We start from the raw sequence: 18,781 nt of genomic DNA, 5'->3' as shown, positions 1-18,781 counted from the left end.
TGACCCCAGGTGGGGTGTCTGAGTTGCCAACACCAGGATGGTTGTCTGAGTTCATATTGTTGGGGAAATACTGCACCGGTATAAACTAGGTATCACAAATGAATATAATAACCAAAATGAAAAGATATAAACTATATGTTCCTAATTTTTTTAATTTGGTGGTGCACCCTGAGTCCATGGTAACTAGAGACAACAGGAAGAGAAAAAAAGACTCTTTTTTGGGCGCACTCTTGAGTTAATTAACATATAAAAGATTAGAAGAATTGATCTAAAAATTAACTTTTAATGATGTTACAACAATAAAATAGGTTCAGTGGTCAGATGGCATCAAACATAATTAAACAGATAAGTTTAATAGCAATAGATTAGCTGATATTGACTGTAATGTCATACTCCAATATAATCAATCATAATTGGATGCTAAAATTTGCATGATAGTTCCGGCTGCCGGCGTACAGCGCCTGTTGTGGGGGGTGGAACCCACCAATTTACGTGGTAGATAAGACCCCTCAATCCATTATCACAAAATTGGTATAGTAAAGGTGCCAGATGGCATATTATGCTCCGCTATCGCAGGGAAAGAAAAGACAAGATAAGAAATGAGACGGTAGAGTGATTCTGCTGTCAGTGTTAGACTCTGAGCATTTAGGCAAGTCTATTCTCTACTATACTGAGTATTCCTCAAGGGTCGCCCACTTGAGTACTGGCCCAGCCCTACACAGATTAGCTTCCAAGATCGGACGGTTTCGGGCGTTACCAGTGTGGTATGATAGTAGAGGTGTTGATTAAGAATAATCCGATGCTTCTGGAATCACTGATGAGAGTTCACGAATTACATAGTATCAAAGAAGAGAGACGAAGATAAGATGGATCTGCTGCCAATGTTAGACAGGGACAGGCCCTGAATCAGTGGTGAGAGTCCACGAAAAATAGAAAAGGATGAAAAAATAAGAAGACGTGAAGAGGAAGCAGGCTACTGCTACTGTGAGCAAAAAATGTACTGACGTAAATAAATGAACTGGATAAACCAATAGGATATTATCTGGGGTAATGGGTTCTAACACCAGATGTAAAACAGTTCAAGTAGAAGACAATGAGATGCAAACAAATTGAAAAACAAGATGACAGTATGACATTAAAGTAGAGTCAAATTTGGGCCTGTAATATTCTGTGCTAAGCTGTTTCAGTGATACTCATACTTCTGTAGCATATGGTTGATAAAAGTAAACATTGTAGCAAGTACACAGAATGTTACTCAAAGGCTGAGTTTGCACAGTGACACTGTAAGTGAATGCCTGTGTGAGTAAGTATGATTACATGAATAAATAGCTGTGTACAAATTACCTAAATACTCAAGTGGTGATTAATATATATAACTATCAATCAGCACATAATTGATTAATTGAGTAATAATGAACATATGGGCATATATAGCAGGGAAATTATATTCCAAAAGTTGACAGAAAAACTGTACAGGTGATATTGTAGAAGAATCCGTTCGGGTGAATATGATAAGGAAAGAAAATAAATTGGCTGATATTACCCTGATGATTAGCAGGCCTGTCCTGAGTCTCATAGGCCAGGGAAAAGAATTCCAGGGGGTAGCAAGTCCAAGGATTTGGATACAGTTGATAGCGGGCAGTCAATGGAAAACTGTCCGTGCAGGACAGTGCGTGGCCGCCCGGCAGAGGTTCACCAGTCGGCCGGCTGGTGCAGGTGTCAGGAACAGGAACTGTGCAGTCTCTTGTCACGGGCGAGCGCAGGAGTCCCACAGTGAAGTTAAAGTAGAAGGCAATCGTACGGGAAATGAGATGCGGTCGGAGCTGGAAGACGAGGGGTAGCGGTTGATGTGGCACTGTAACGCCGAGGACGAAAGTGCTTCGGGCAGCCGGAAAGGAGAAACCTGGAAGACGCGTTTCACCCGTGTCCCGGGCTTGATCACTTCCTGTCACAGGCAGGGTCCCTGCTGATATTTAAATGGTCTGGGCTGATGCGTATCCAATCAGTGTTGCTCTACAGCTGACTCCATCCATATATGGCAGCCTGAGTGGGCTATGTGATTAATTCGACCAGGATAAATCAAACTCCGCAGGGCCACCCGTGTAATTAAATAGCAAGAACGATAAGAGCAAAAAAAAGGGGAAAAATACATGGTTAAAACCAGGTTAAAAATACAGCCATACTGAAAACAGGGGTATATCGATGCAAGACTATGAAAGTCTCCCCATAAAAGAGGAAAGTTAGAGGAAGGCGCACCGGTTATAACAGTATATCAGTGTATCATCTGTTACCAATAGCGCAATATCACAGGCACAAGCACATATAGTAATTGCTTAATTAATTTAGAGCTTTAACAAGTGGATATTCTGACGACAAAGTTTATGGGAGTTAAATAACGGACACAGGATATATTACGACAGCTATATTATGACAGGAAAAATAATTGGCAGGAAGGTGAGTTCAGTCAGAAAAATTAAAATAAATTATCACGGTACTGATTAAGGTGCAGACTGATATAAGCAGAAAAAATGAAAAAATTATGAAGAATTGCATCAAACCATAATGCAAACTTATAACAGGCTAGGAAAATTATATGTAATATAATATACTTAAACTAGTTAAATTGTTAAAGAGACCTGAAAAAATACCAGTGTAGTAGTGTGAGTGATAATGACAGGAGAATTAAACTGCCGGGGGAGCTCTAGGTCCCTAAATGGAAGTGGATGTAAAGGTGCAGATTTGTGTCCGCTGGAGTGTGTGTAGACAGTGGGAAAAAGAGGAGACTGGCAAACAAGAATGACTATCAGACAACACCAGAACCTTAAGGGTAGTGGTGGTAAAGGGAAGATGGGAAGGGCGTTATGTGAAGAAAAAGCTTGTTGGAATGTGGGGGGGGGGGGAAGGTAAATAAAGGGAAGGGAGTGATGGAGGAGAGAAGGAAGAGAGATCGTGTGGTGCTGGTGTATGGTGTAGAACAAATATGTGACAAAAAATGTGTGTACAATTGGGTGGGAATAGAGACGATATAAGGTGATAGAGTCTAACACTGACAGCAGAATCACTCTACCGTCTCATTTCTTATCTTGTCTTGTCTTTCCCTGCGATAGCGGAGCATAATATGCCATCTGGCACCTTTACTATACCAATTTTGTGATAATGGATTGAGGGGTCTTATCTACCACGTAAATTGGTGGGTTCCACCCCCCCACAACAGGCGCTGTACGCCGGCAGCCGGAACTATCATGCGAATTTTAGCATCCAATTATGATTGATTATATTGGAGTATGACATTACAGTCAATATCAGCTAATCTATTGCTATTAAACTTATCTGTTTAATTATGTTTGATGCCATCTGACCACTGAACCTATTTTATTGTTGTAACATCATTAAAAGTTAATTTTTAGATCAATTCTTCTAATCTTTTATATGTTAATTAACTCAAGAGTGCGCCCAAAAAAGAGTCTTTTTTTCTCTTCCTGTTGTCTCTAGTTACCATTGACTCAGGGTGCACCACCAAATTAAAAAAATTAGGAACATATAGTTTTCCTTATATCTTTTCATTTTGGTTATTATATTCATTTGTGATACCTAGTTTATACCGGTGCGGTATTTCCCCAACAATATGTACATGATATACTGAGTCTTATCTCAGTTTCTTATACCTGCACGGTCCTCTATATTTTCTTACTCAATCAGATCTCTTTCTTTTCAAGTGGTTCGACGGTTTACATTCCTGTGCATACTCTTTAAGTTTATTTTATCAGCATCCCCTGCAGCCATACTTTCAGACTATGTCGAGTTTTTCATTAAAAACAGAACTTATTTCAAAACGTAGAAACTTAGAGGAACTTGATATTTTCTCTGATACTTTTCAAAATTCAGGCACCCCCAAAGATTGGAGGCCTGACGTTTCGAGGTTACAAAAAAGTTTACAAAGAAGGATTAGGCTCACCTGGGATATCACTACTCTAGAGAATTATCATAAGACCAAGATCTCCCCCAGAGGGTTACGACCTCGAGTCTTTCCCTCCTTCCCTCTAGCCACAGAAAATTTAAAGGCCGAATGGGAAGCAACCTTATTGAAATGTTCCCATGAGCTCACTCTGATACTCATCAAACACGACAATCTTATGTTAGATCAGGTTGAGAAGAACATCGAGGAACTAGGTAAAACCCTTGAGACCTGGGAAAAGGACCCCACCTTTCAAAGTACATTTGACAAATATAAGAAAGAACTAGACATATATGAAACATCAATCATAGATCGCAAATGGAACAAGTTCCACAGAGATAGAAACGACTTTTCTCAAGGGAATATTTTCCGTTGGAACTCCCATTCCCAAAGAGGCAGAGGAGGACCTATAAGGGAGGACATTAGCTCCTCGGAAATTGAATCCTCTTATAGCGAAGATTCCTCCACAGAACACTTGGAAGGGGGTTCCCAGACTTCCAAACGATACAACATCGAGGATCCTTTTTTAGGCAAAGGTCAACGCCCCAAAGGCAGAAGCAAATACAGAGGAAGACAAGACGAGGGGGGACGAAACACAGACAGAAATCATCGGGACTGGGACGCCCCAAGGACCTCCCATTACCCCATTCGGAACACCAGGAAACGCTAGTACCGGATCAATTACAAATCATCAACTTGAGTACTCACATCTTAACAAAAGATCAGGCAGAAGTCCTGAGTAAAGGGCTATCATTTTCACCCACATTGCCATTTAATAGGTTTATGTGGGAAAAGGACCTGAGACTTTTTGGTCGGAAATTATTATTGAAGAAATTCTTTGCGAAAGCATCTAAGAACGATATGACTGATTCACACCAACTGATTGGTATACGACCTCCCACGAATACATCCGCATCTGAGGAACCATCCACCTCTACATCATTGGCAACAACCTTGTCAGAGGAGGAATTGGCAGCGTTACAAACCCTGGAAGAGCTCTATATGGAATCACCATCGAACGTACCATCTGTGCAAAATACCAGGCCAATATGCAAGGCCAAGTCTACCTTCTTTCCCCCAGATACCAATAGCCCGGAGATTAAAATCTATTTGGACTTGGTATCAAGAGAATTTGATGAAATTCATACTAACTCTAAAAAGAGGTGTATCACCAAGAACCTCAAATTCAGAGAGAGACAAGCCCTCAAAGAAATCAAAGCCTGGGATGACGTTGTTATCAAACCCTCAGATAAAGGGGGCAATATTGTCCTATGGCCCACTACAATGTATGAAGCAGAAGCACGCAGACAACTCCTAGACACGACATGCTATTTGAAATTACCGCTCAATCCAATAGTTAAATTCCACAAACAATATATGCACATGATTGAAGAAGCCCTTGCGGTTGGAACCATCACACAACAAGAGGCAAAATATCTTACAGTTTCTAACCCTAGAGTCCCCACATTTTATCTTCTACCAAAAGTACATAAAAACCTCAAGAAACCACCTGGGAGACCAATCGTCTCGGGCAATGGGGGACTCTTGGAAACACCCAGTAAATTCCTAGATCTACATCTCCGAGAACACGTATTAACACTACCATCTTATTTGAAAGATGTCAGATCTCCTTCGTAAATTGCATGATGTCTGTGTGGAAGGGGATTGCATTTTGGTCACCCTTGATGTGGAAGCACTATACAGTAGTATCTCCCATCAGCAAGGAGTCCAAGCTACCAAATTCTTTCTTGACATGAAAGAAAAAAAACAATTTAATGACTTCCTGTGTGATATGCTAAGTTTCGTACTAAACAAAAATTTCTTCACCTTCGGCGACCAGTTCTTCCAGCAAATTCGGGGAACTGCGATGGGAGCGGCATGCGCGCCCACGTATGCCAATTTATTTCTTGGGTGGTGGGAGCAAACAGTAGTATTTAGGGATGACAATCAGGATTACACACGACATATCATGTACTGGCTCAGATACATAGATGATATCTTTGTGATCTGGGACAGCAATGAACAACTCCTACTTGAATTTATTAATCTACTGAATAACAACAATTTGAATATCTTTTTGACTCACACAATGAGTAAAGACAAGGTGTCATTCCTCGATCTCAATATCTACACAACAGATAATGGGACACTGGCCACGGAGCTCTTTCGCAAGGATACAGCCACAAACAGTATCCTATACCAGACCAGCTCGCACTTCCCGCCCACTATCGAGAATATCCCAAAAGGGGAATTTCTCAGACTCAGGCGCAATTGCACTGAAAATTCAGTGTACAAACAAAAAAGCCAAGAACTTGCTACACGTTTACAAGCCCGAGGGTACAGTAAGCGGGCCCTTAAAAGAGCACAAACCACAGTGCAAAAAATCAATAGGGAGACTTTGATCTTCCAAGACAAACCTAAGGACATAGATAGGGACTCTCGGATCCGGTTTGTGGGTACTTTTTGTCCAGAATGGCGCCAAGTAAAAGATGCAATTCGAAAACATCTTCCAGTCTTACACCTCGATGCGGACCTATCACCTCTGTTAGATTCCACTCTCCAGATTAGCTGGAGAAGATCCAGCAATATGAAGGATATGCTAGTCCAGAGCCATTTCACAAGAGATTCCACCAGATCAAGAAATGTTATAGGTTCCTATCCTTGTGGCCAATGCAAAGCGTGCCCTCAGATCCAGATAAAGTCAAAGATAAATGGGGACAAGACATCCCCCTGAAACACTTTTTCAACTGTGATACACAAGGACTGGTCTACTGTCTAATCTGTAGTTGCAATCAACGTTACATTGGTATGACCACAAGAAAATTCAAAACGAGAATTTTAGAACACATGGGAACCATTAGAAATGCTTCATCAGACCTGCTCAAGGGTAAAAAAATAACATCTGTAGCAAGGCATTTTCATGCACAGCACCAAGATTCCCCTTATGAGCTGCGTGCATTTGGCCTGGAGAGAGTACATCTAGGCATACGGGGAGGTGATCTAAGCAAGGAACTCATCAAAAGAGAAAGTGAATGGACATTTAGGTTAGGATTAAGACCATGGGGCCTGAACGAATACATCAATTACAGTGCCTTTCTCTGAGTACTAACTCCTTCCACAGCCACACCTTTTAGTTGGCATAGGTCACCACATTTTTCACATTCTACCCCTACAACACTCCCCCCTTTGTTTTCTCTCTTTTTTTCAGGTATCTCACACACCTACATCATCATAACTCACGTCTTCCTCCTTCACACGGTATTATACCCCACCCCTTTATAGTCACGACTACATCATCATTTCACTTCGACTCTATCACCTTATATCGTCTCTATTCCCACCCAATTGTACACACATTTTTTGTCACATATTTGTTCTACACCATACACCAGCACCACACGATCTCTCTTCCTTCTCTCCTCCATCACTCCCTTCCCTTTATTTACCTCCCCCCCCCCCCCCACATTCCAACAAGCTTTTTCTTCACATAACGCCCTTCCCATCTTCCCTTTACCACCACTACCCTTAAGGTTCTGGTGTTGTCTGATAGTCATTCTTGTTTGCCAGTCTCCTCTTTTTCCCACTGTCTACACACACTCCAGCGGACACAAATCTGCACCTTTACATCCACTTCCATTTAGGGACCTAGAGCTCCCCCGGCAGTTTAATTCTCCTGTCATTATCACTCACACTACTACACTGGTATTTTTTCAGGTCTCTTTAACAATTTAACTAGTTTAAGTATATTATATTACATATAATTTTCCTAGCCTGTTATAAGTTTGCATTATGGTTTGATGCAATTCTTCATCATTTTTTCTGCTTACATCAGTCTGCACCTTAATCAGTACCATGATAATTTATTTTAATTTTTCTGACTGAACTCACCTTCCTGCCAATTATTTTTCCTGTCATAATATAGCTGTCGTAATATATCCTGTGTCATACCCGTTATTTAACTCCCATAAACTTTGTCGTCAGAATATCCACTTGTTAAAGCTCTAAATTAATTAAGCAATTACTATATGTGCTTGTGCCTGTGATATTGCGCTATTGGTTACAGATGATACACTGATATACTGTTATAACCGGTGCGCCTTCCTCTAACTTTCCTCTTTTATGGGGAGACTTTCATAGTCTTACATCGATATACCCCTGTTTTCAGTATGGCTGTATTTTTAACCTGGTTTTAACCATGTATTTTTCCCCTTTTTTTTGCTCTTATCGTTCTTGCTATTTAATTACACGGGTGGCCCTGCGGAGTTTGATTTATCCTGGTCGAATTAATCACATAGCCCACTCAGGCTGCACTATATGGATGGAGTCAGCTGTAGAGCAACACTGATTGGATACGCATCAGCCCAGACCATTTAAATATCAGCAGGGACCCTGCCTGTGACAGGAAGTGATCAAGCCCGGGACACGGGTGAAACGCGTCTTCCAGGTTTCTCCTTTCCGGCTGCCCGAAGCACTTTCGTCCTCGGCGTTACAGTGCCACATCAACCGCTACCCCTCGTCTTCCAGCTCCGACCGCATCTCATTTCCCGTACGAGTGCCTTCTACTTTAACTTCACTGCGGGACTCCTGCGCTCGCCCGTGACAAGAGACTGCACAGTTCCTGTTCCTGACACCTGCACCAGCCGGCCGACTGGTGAACCTCTGCCGGGCGGCCACGCACTGTCCTGCACGGACAGTTTTCCATTGACTGCCCGCTATCAACTGTATCCAAATCCTTGGACTTGCTACCCCCTGGAATTCTTTTCCCTGGCCTATGAGACTCAGGACAGGCCTGCTAATCATCAGGGTAATATCAGCCAATTTATTTTCTTTCCTTATCATATTCACCCGAACGGATTCTTCTACAATATCACCTGTACAGTTTTTCTGTCAACTTTGGGAATATAATTTCCCTGCTATATATGCCCATATGTTCATTATTACTCAATTAATCAATTATGTGCTGATTGATAGTTATATATATTAATCACCACTTGAGTATTTAGGTAATTTGTACACAGCTATTTATTCATGTAATCATACTTACTCACACAGGCATTCACTTACAGTGTCACTGTGCAAACTCAGCCTTTGAGTAACATTCTGTGTACTTGCTACAATGTTTACTTTTATCAACCATATGCTACAGAAGTATGAGTATCACTGAAACAGCTTAGCACAGAATATTACAGGCCCAAATTTGACTCTACTTTAATGTCATACTGTCATCTTGTTTTTCAATTTGTTTGCATCTCATTGTCTTCTACTTGAACTGTTTTACATCTGGTGTTAGAACCCATTACCCCAGATAATATCCTATTGGTTTATCCAGTTCATTTATTTACGTCAGTACATTTTTTGCTCACAGTAGCAGTAGCCTGCTTCCTCTTCACGTCTTCTTATTTTTTCATCCTTTTCTATTTTTCGTGGACTCTCACCACTGATTCAGGGCCTGTCCCTGTCTAACATTGGCAGCAGATCCATCTTATCTTCGTCTCTCTTCTTTGATACTATGTAATTCGTGAACTCTCATCAGTGATTCCAGAAGCATCGGATTATTCTTAATCAACACCTCTACTATCATACCACACTGGTAACGCCCGAAACCGTCCGATCTTGGAAGCTAATCTGTGTAGGGCTGGGCCAGTACTCAAGTGGGCGACCCTTGAGGAATACTCAGTATAGTAGAGAATAGACTTGCCTAAATGCTCAGAGTCTAACACTGACAGCAGAATCACTCTACCGTCTCATTTCTTATCTTGTCTTTTCTTTCCCTGCGATAGCGGAGCATAATATGCCATCTGGCACCTTTACTATACCAATTTTGTGATAATGGATTGAGGGGTCTTATCTACCACGTAAATTGGTGGGTTCCACCCCCCACAACAGGCGCTGTACGCCGGCAGCCGGAACTATCATGCGAATTTTAGCATCCAATTATGATTGATTATATTGGAGTATGACATTACAGTCAATATCAGCTAATCTATTGCTATTAAACTTATCTGTTTAATTATGTTTGATGCCATCTGACCACTGAACCTATTTTATTGTTGTAACATCATTAAAAGTTAATTTTTAGATCAATTCTTCTAATCTTTTATATGTTAATTAACTCAAGAGTGCGCCCAAAAAAGAGTCTTTTTTTCTCTTCCTGTTGTCTCTGGTTGTCTGAGTTGCCAACTTCAGAAGGAGTCTCCAGAGCCCCAGCCCCAGGAGGGATCTCCAGTGGAGGGGTTTATTTGGACCATGGAGCATATGATCAGGATGAAGTATTTGGACACCCTTTTTACCTGTTGTTTGCTGTCAGAGAAGTACCCCAAGCCTTAACGGGGTAGAGCCCTTTTTAGATACTGTATGGGAAGCAGCCACGGGACATTATGGATATGCTAAAGGAAGGCTGGGAACTACAGAGGGCTAGAGAACCAAACATGGTACAATTTTTCTCAAATGTTTGATATGATATGCCCTTTGGTATGCCAACACATAGAAGCACAAGGTCAACAGAAGAAAAATGATACTACTGCGATAACCCAGTCCTTGTGTATCAGGAATAAGGTTTTGGTTCTAGCTCTGACCCAAAAGAGCAAGCTCTTCACTCATTGATAGGGGCCCTATGAGGTTGTAGAGGCAGTTGGTCCTGTGAACTATAAGGTCCGGCAGGCCAGGAGGAGGAAGGAAGGGCAAATATATCATGTTAATCTTTTAAGGCCATGGCTGTTGAGTATGGTAGGAGAAAAGTCCTAGGTTACCATAGAACCTACCTTATCCACAGCGCAAAAGCGGCATGTGGAAGAGATTGAATGACAATGACAGAACAATAACATTTCTCTACCAGAGCACATGGCTTTGATTGAACATTATATTGTCATACTTTCAGGGTAGTAGTGAAACAAAAGCCCTACCAGGTCCCCAAGGCTAACTGGAGTGTAGTTAGAAGGAAAGTGGAAAGAATAGCCTAACTGGGGGTAATTGAGGAGTCTACCAGTAAATGGTATAGCCCAACTGTGCTAATGGTTCTGCAATAACTTTAGAAATGTAAATAGCATATCCCAGTTCGATGCCTATCCGATGCCACGGGTGGATGAACTGGTGGAAAGTTTGTCCGGCAGCATATATTTAACCAACTCACAAAAGGCTAATGGCAGATTCCTCTTACATCCTCAGGCAATGAAAAATAGCTTTTTCTACCAATGAAGGCCTTTTCCAATATAAGGTCCTACCCTTTGGTTTGCATGGAGTTCCGGCCACTTTTCAAAAGGTAATGAACAAGATACTAAAACCCCATACTGCTTATGAGGCAGCCTATCTAGATGACGTAGTTATACACTCACAAGACTGGGAATCACATCGCCCTATGGTTGAGGCAGTACTGGTCTCATTGAAATCCACAGGTTTCAGGGCTAACCCTGAGAAATGTGCAGTGGCCCTAATAGAAGCTAAGTATTTGAGTAATGTAGTTGGACAGGTTCAGGTGAAACCTCAGATAGGAAAGTTTTAAGCAGTAGAAAACTGGTCAAAGGCTAAGGCCAAGTCACACTTGAGAACCTTTCTGGGCTTGGTAGGTTACAATAGGCGGTTTAGCAGTCACTTTGCGACAAGAGCTGCTACATTAACAGACCTGTTAAAAAAATAATGTTCCATCAGCTGGAGTGGGCCACCCTTGCTGAAACAGCATGGGTAGATCTCTGTCTGGCCCTTTGTATATCTCTAGTACTACAGCCAATAGATTTTGCCTGCAGATTCTTCGTCAAGACAGACGCCTCTGATGTTGACTTAGGCGCAGTCCTGTCCCAGGAAAGCGAGGGTAGAGCATTGTACTTGAGGAGGAAGTTGGCGCAGAGGGAAGAAAAATACACAGTAGAGAAGGAGTGTCTGGCCATAAAGTTGGCCATAGAGGCACTTCTGTACTATCTGCTGGGAAAAGAATTCTCCATAATAACAGACCCTGCTCCATTACAATAAATGCAAAGAAACTGGGGGATGAAATCAAAGAAACCAGGTGGTTCTTGGCATTACAACTTTTTAGATTTACAGTGGAGTATAGACTTGGGATTTTACATAAAAATGCTGATGCCCTGTCCTGTAAATTTGCGCTCCTCGTGAGGTCCTCATCACCTGACTTGTCAATGCTACAGGGAGGTATATGTGGCAATAGCAGCAGTGTGCAACAGAGGTACCAGGGGTATCTAGCTAATACACCCAGGGAAGGCATGTATTTGGAGGACAGAAAATGTGCGTCTTACCTGCAGTACAACTCTCCCCTGCAGTCTTGTGCAGCTGAAAGCATGTCAGTGATCAAACAGAGCACCTGTATAGAATTCCATTATGAAGGCAGTGTGGGCATAACGCTCGCTTGTCAGTCTGGGAGGAGGAGCCTAAGGAATGAAAAACTGTCTGGGCCATTTATCTGCAGTGAGTCATGATGGGAAAGTTAGCCTGTGACTAAATATACGAGAGTGGACAAGTCCTACGTAGCTTCTTTGTCACAAGATATTAAAAAAAAATATATATATAGATAGCTATATAAACACACAACAGTACCCTTATCTTGCGCCCAAACAAAAGCAGCACTATGGGAGAGATCCCTGTTGGCAGATCTCAATAACATACAAGATAAAACACATTTCCCAAATGGAACGTATTTACGATGATTCTTCCAAGGAAACCCACGTGGATATGAATTGTATACTTATATCTTTACTTATACTTACATATATACTTATATCTGGGGACCTGTAACAGACAACCCCTCACCAGATAGTCACCCAAACAAGAGGCCCAATGCCAATTAGTAAAATATTATTTTAATACCACAAATTTGAACAAATAGATGTTACAAATAGTTCATCACATAATATTTGCATATAAAAATATATAAAAATGCCAGTAAGTTATGTCCAGTATGTTTGATATATGATGTTAACTCTAGATACTCCCTCGCCTTTTTCAAGGTGTGAGCTCAAAAGGGAGTATCTTCACAAACTGGGTTGATAGCTTTTGACTGACAGACCCAGGACTACTGCTCTTCCTTTATCCGCACTTTTGATAACCAAATTATCCTCCTTTTTAAGCTGATTCAGAGCCTTCCTTTCTTCCGAATTCAAATTAGAATTCAAATTGTTCTTTTTAATGTTTAGTTTCCTAAAGTCATCTTTAACTGACTCATAGAAAATGTCTACATTGCTACCCCTCGACTCTACCGGATAGAATTTGGAGGGGGGGGGGGGGGGGGGGCACCATCGGTTTTCTTACCTCTTGTGAGGCTAATAATACCGTAGGATGTTTCAAAAAGTTACGCTGTAGAGTGAGTGACCTAATATATTTATTCAAATCGATGAACAAATCAAACTTGTCTGCATGTTGGTCGGGTGCAAACTTAAGACCCTTATTTAGTAACGTTGTCTGTGATGCACATAGTTCTCTGCCTGAGAGGTTGATAACCCCTGTTTTTGTCCCATTTTCAGATGGAATAATGGGCGTATTCTTTTTGGGGATTTTTCTCCCCCCTCTCTTGCCTCTTCCATTCCAAGGCCTCTTTTTTGCCTTGGGTAGTGGCCGTATCTGTGCCATCTTCTAAAAAATGATCACTAGAAATATTTGGTGAGGGTATACTTTTGGCATGAAAAAAAGTTTAATATCTATTTGAGGAAAGACACCTTCTTTGGTCACAATAAGAAACAACTCTGTTTCTATATCTGACTGGATATGGGGAATGATAGGATGATCTTCACCTATCTCTGTACCTTTGATAATTAGTGTCTCTCCTCCTATTATTCGTTCTCTGGTTATCTCGATGTTTATAGCGGTCCTGTTGGTGCAAAGTATTACCATGTTTTTGTGCATACTGTACAACAGGATTATCATTTTGTCTAACATCTTTTGTCCAATCAAAGACCAATCCCTTTTGATAATCGTCTTTGTCTCTAGAAAATTTGTTATTTTTTCTCGAGATTACTTCTTTTTCTATTTCATCTAGTTGATATTGGAGTCTACTTACATCATGTTTGAATTTGTCACTAGTTTCGAATTTAACAACTGATGTCTCCAATTTCATTAACTCTTCCTCTAATTTAATCAGATCCCTTTTTCTCTCTGCAATTAACAGCCCCATTAATTTCTTGGAGCAATCCCCCAGTATCTCATTCCAGTTTTTCATAAAATAATTGTTTTGAATGCCATAAGTCAGTTTCTTTAATAGCCGTAGTCCCCTAGGGACTCTCCCTACCTCTATATATTTTTCAAGCGTTATAATCTTATACCAATTTTTCATTTCCTTTATAGACAATTTCTCCATAATATTTAATTGTGAATAATAGTCTTCCTCGGTGTTGGTTGGTAATGTGCTTTCCACATCTTCAGAAAATAAATTTTTACACTTATGTGACCTTGATGTCCTATCTTTAAAAATAGGCATAATGGCAGCAATTACAGATTATTCTTGAAATGATACTGACCTGCAATTATTTTATTTTTTATGGTAATTTTTATTTGCAGACCTCAGGTTGTGCGATGGGGTCCAATGTGGCCCCATCATACGCTAATTCATACATGTTCCAAGCTGAGCATGACATCTTTTTTTCTGATATAACCATTTCTGAGAATATATTTTTTTTCGTCAGATATATCGACGATTTATTCATGATATGGTCTGGCCCAGAGGAACAATTGGTATCTTTCATCAGTGATCACAATCAATCCAATTGCCCTATTAAATTTACATATGATATCAGTAATTGCTCTATGAATTTTCTTGATGTCATGATCAGGTTGAATAATCAGGAGATTTCGACCGATCTTTATACAAAAGCTACCGACAGAAACACTTTACTATACTGTAGCAGTTTCCACCCTAAACCATTGAAATATGGGCTTCCATATTCTCAGTTCTTAAGGGCATGTAGAATTTGTAGCAATAGGGATGATGCTGTAGGTCAAATTGACAAGATGATTGAGAAGTTTCTTAGTTAGAGGATATTCTTTGCCCACTCTGTTGTTAGCCAAAGAAAAGGCATTATCCAAATCTAGGAACATCTTGCTGCAATCTACTAAGAGAAATGGCCAAGAAAATCGTATGCCCTGGGTTAAACACTTCAATACTTCTAGTGGGGCTATTAAATCTTTTTCTAAACAACTTTGGCCGATTATGAGCACCGATGGGGATTTAAATTTGAAAGATAAGACACTCATGCCTTGCTATACCAGAGGGCGGAACATTCGTGATTGGGTGTTCAAAACGGACATTACTAATATGTCAAGTGTTTCCTCCACTCAACATTTCCTCAGTCAATGCAATGGATGTTACAAATGTATTAATTATGTTACATGTAGATACCTTGTTGCTGGTGACAGCGTTTGCCATTCGTATAGTGGCAAGAGGTTCTACATTAGACATAAAGTCACATGTACCACTAAATTTATCATTTATTTTATTCGATGTCCTTACGGGCTCTATTATGTCGGCAAGACCAATAGAACTCTACGCGAATGAATGGCGGAGCATCGTTCCACCATTCGGGCTGCGTTAGAGGCTGGTAATAGTGATCATCCAGTTGCGCAGCACTTTGTACAGGCAGGACACATTATGGCTAATTTACAATACATGATCATTGATCATGTACCTGTATCTTTAAGGGGCGGTAATCGCTCGCTTAAATTACTTAACTGTGAGTCGGGTTGGATAGATTAGGTACACTCACACCACGTGGTTTGAATGATACCTTGGGTCTTCATGCATTTATATAATATTCATGTTGTGGTTTGAATGATACCCTGGGTTTTCATGCATTTATATAATATTCATGTTCTTGTCAGTATTTATCCCTCATTATTCTTATGTTACATGTCTGCTGCTTCTTAAACCGTTTTTGTTTAATCTGGACTGTTATCCTGTATGCTTTTTGTTTTACTCTTTGCCATTTCATTTTTTGTTTTGATTAGTGCCGGTTACCAGGGCTACGGACTAGGCGAGATGACATCATCTGTGGGTGCCATGCTTCCTGGTTCCGGACGCTGCTGGCAGCGCGTCACTCGGTGGGGACAAAAGGTGAGCTTGGTTTTATCTTTGTTATATGCCTGATGACGATGTGAAAATTGAAACCAATATATAGTATTCTTGAACACTTTTATTTCTGAACAGATCTCACGTTGTCAGACCAAAGAGCGTTTATGCCTGATAACGTCTGGAAAAGACATATGATACTTGGCAATTCAAACCCACAGGAAAGTTGCAGAGTGAGTCAACCGTCCAGTGTGTTGTGTGATGTATCCCAGTATCATGCACCTAAGGAAAAGTGCTTTCCCTAAGACTTTAAAGGCTAACAGAGTTAAGAAAAACAGGAATCACTTTCTGACTGTCATTTGGCTCAGATAAACCATCTCCATCAGAGATAATCAGCAGGAAGTCGGCACTCAAGTTAAACATCCCTGATGAAGTCACTACTGATGAAACGCATTGGATGATATGCATGTTGTTATATCTGAAGCTAACAGAGACCTTTGGCCACAATAAGGCATATATTGACAACTAAAGAAAGTAATGTATTAATGTATTGTGTCGACTGAAGTCAACATTTTTCAAGTTTTTTTTTATCTGAAGAAATTTTATTAGAGAAGGTTTTCAATACAGAGCATACATAACACATTAAATACGAACAAAAACAATATCATAGCAGTAGTAAGTGTTATGCACACCAGTGCCTGCAGGAATGTACTGGTGTCTGAACTGTTATGCACACCAGTGCCTGCAGGAATGTACTGGTGTCTGAACGGATAGGGATGCAAAACAAATGAACTCACAGACAGACTGGGGAATATGACATTACGTACACAGAAGGTGATAGGGTAACAAAATAAACACAAAGTGAACAGAGAAGCCCAGAGGCTAAGAAAATGGGTGTCTCCCTAGTATTAGGAATGCTCAGATGGAAAAAGCAAGATGTTGTGTTTTAATACGTAGAGAACCCAAAATGCTGTTGCTAAGGGCAACAGCAAAACCCTAAAGGGTTACCAACGGGTGTGGCAGTAAACTCCTTGGTCAGAGATGGAATGATAGACACAAGGAGAGTCTCCACAATCCTAATCCTCACTTGCAGTGCACAGGTTCAGCTTACTGCCACTAAACTGATACCTGAACACCTTGCACAGTGAGAAAGGATTTAGGCAGGCAAGTCTGAGAATACAGCCGCAAACTTGCTAAGTTCACAGAGTAGCAAAAGAACCCCAGCAAGTTAAACGACTGACTCCAGTTTTACTGCTAGGTCTGGATTGGCAGAGTGTAGTACCAAACCCCAAGGCCTATTTGCAGTAAGCAACAACAAATACAAAGCTACACAGTACTGGCTAACTTTCAGGAACTGACTAATCAACAAAGATTCAGCAGCATCTGCTTAACCTGAGAAGAGGCCTTATATAGCAGGTGCTGTCCACGCCCCACTCAGACCTCACAGACTGTGAGCACAAAAACCAGCACCGGATCCCCTGCCGTGCACAAAGCCTGTAACCACTGCACAGCAAAAGACCCGAACCGGAGTATCAGCTGCGCTCAGGCCACTCCGCTAGCACTTGTCTCCCGGTTGCCATGACGTGGCAGCACAGGGCAGGAGACCCTAACAGTACCCCCCCTCTGACGAGGGGTCAAAGAACCCCTACCACCGGGTTTATCGGGGAACTGCGAGAAGACAGAGCGTATCAGTCTGGGGGCATGAAGATCACAACTGCGCACCCACGACCGCTCCTCCGGGCCATACCCCTTCCAGTGCACCAAAAATGACAGTCGACCCCGAACCATCTTGGAGTCAAGAATCCTTTCAACAACAAACTACCTCTGGCCACGTATCAGAAGAGGGGAAGGTCTTCCACTGGAAGAAGGATTACTAATCGCCCGTTTTAAAAGGGAACAATGAAATGTTTTATTGATACCCAAAAAACGGGGTAGATCTAACTGAAATGCCACCGTATTGATAGCCCTGGTGATCTTATAAGGGCCGATGAACTGGGGGCCTAACTTATGAGATGGCGGTCTCAACTTCAAATTCTTGGTAGACAACCAGACGAAGTCTCCTAATTTGAAGCTGCAGGGTCTTTTCCGCTTATCAAAAACCCTTTTGGTCACTAATGACACAGACACAAGGGCTTTCTTCACTTTCCTCCAAATACCTCTAAGGACCGAAACCACAGAGGAACCACCAGGCGTGGAGTCCAGGGGGTAAAAAAAGAATTGGCCTTAGGATGATGCCTATACACACAAAGGAAGGGAGAGATCCCTGTAGCAGAGTGAGCCGCGTTGTTATAGGCAAACTCCGCCATGGACAGATGAGCAACCCAGTCAGTCTGACACTTGGAGACATAACACCTGAGGAACTGCTCCAAGGACTGGTTCACCCTTTCAGTCTGCCCATTAGACTGCGGATGGTAGCCTGACGACAAGCTGACAGAAATCTGGAGATCGGAACAAAATGCCCTCCAGAATTTGGCCACAAACTGGGATCCGCGGTCAGAGACCACATCAAGTGGCAACCCGTGGAGACGCACAACATGCAGCATAAATAATTCAGACAGGCGTCTGGCCGATGGCAGCCCAACCAGTGGAACGAAGTGCGCCATCTTCGAAAACCTGTCAACGACAACCCAGATGGCTGTCATCCCCGAGGATTTGGGCAAGTCCACCACAAAATCCATTGAAATGTGGGTCCATGGCTTAGATGGAATAGAGAGTGGATGTAATGGGCCAACAGGAACCCCTCTAGGAGTCTTATTTCGGGCACAGATGTCACATGCCCGAACCCACTGATCCACATCCTTAGCCACCGAGGGCCACCACACCGCCCT

The 18,781-nt window shown here is 41.6% G+C and overlaps 1 protein-coding gene and 2 pseudogenes across 16 annotated transcripts in view; 1 reads left to right on the top strand and 2 right to left on the bottom strand.

Annotated features, from left to right (window-relative positions):
• LOC134980775 (protein SIX6OS1-like) overlaps positions 1-18,781 on the bottom strand; it is a 987,982-nt gene that overhangs the window by 282,698 nt on the left and 686,503 nt on the right. The window lies entirely within an intron of this gene.
• On the bottom strand, positions 660-778 carry LOC134981788 (5S ribosomal RNA; annotated as a pseudogene).
• On the top strand, positions 9,525-9,643 carry LOC134981787 (5S ribosomal RNA; annotated as a pseudogene).

Source organism: Pseudophryne corroboree, chromosome 12 (assembly GCF_028390025.1).
Source record: "Pseudophryne corroboree isolate aPseCor3 chromosome 12, aPseCor3.hap2, whole genome shotgun sequence".
NCBI classification, from domain to species: domain Eukaryota; kingdom Metazoa; phylum Chordata; class Amphibia; order Anura; family Myobatrachidae; genus Pseudophryne; species Pseudophryne corroboree.
Note: the sequence above shows the minus strand (reverse complement) of the source record. Positions and strands in the feature narration are given on the sequence as shown.